This window comes from Micropterus dolomieu, linkage group LG20 (assembly GCF_021292245.1).
Source record: "Micropterus dolomieu isolate WLL.071019.BEF.003 ecotype Adirondacks linkage group LG20, ASM2129224v1, whole genome shotgun sequence".
In the NCBI taxonomy this organism is placed as follows: Eukaryota; Metazoa; Chordata; class Actinopteri; order Centrarchiformes; family Centrarchidae; genus Micropterus; species Micropterus dolomieu.
This window is the reverse complement of record NC_060169.1, coordinates 7646423-7647109: the sequence shown is the minus strand read 5'-3', so window position 1 is coordinate 7647109 and position 687 is coordinate 7646423.

The following is a 687-nucleotide window of genomic DNA, read 5'->3' as shown; positions in this document are numbered from 1 at the left end:
GTTTGGGTACATTATTGTTCAGTGTACATGTTCACATCTGAAACAAACTTTACGTGCTTGATAACTCTCCCACCCCGCAGACATCTACACACCAATACCGATTTATATTCATAGCGGCAAGTGCTATGTAGCTCCACATAGGGGACACAGGAAGTGACATATAGCACCTTCATGCGGCGTCGGAACCGCGTAGGAAATTCACAGCCGCACCGGCAGAGCTCCAGAATGTGCAACTCGGCCGGCTCACGCGCGGACGCGCTACAAGTGCGAGGGCCCGCCCAACGCTGCTTGCAGCTTTAATTTGTTTTTGATTTTCTTACATCTTTCTAACCCTTGAGTAATGTATTTAATGGTTTTCTGACAGATGGATTAATATTAAGAGGCAGATTAATGTGGGAATGTGTAGCATTTTGAAACCACACCAGTGATATGTTTCAGTTGGCTATGCAAAACTTTCTTTTGGGTCCCTTTGCAATGAAATGTGAGGTTTGCTTTTTGCTTTTTGGTTTGCTGCTATATGCAGGGTATCGCTAGCCAAACATTAACCATTAGGTTTAAAAGTAGCCTCTGTAATATTAGGGGTGAATTTACCACCAGTCAAATCCCACATCAACTGACAAGTGGAATTTGATGAAACTTAAGCTATTTCTCAGATCTCTGATCAAATGAGCAAAAAGCATCAATTGT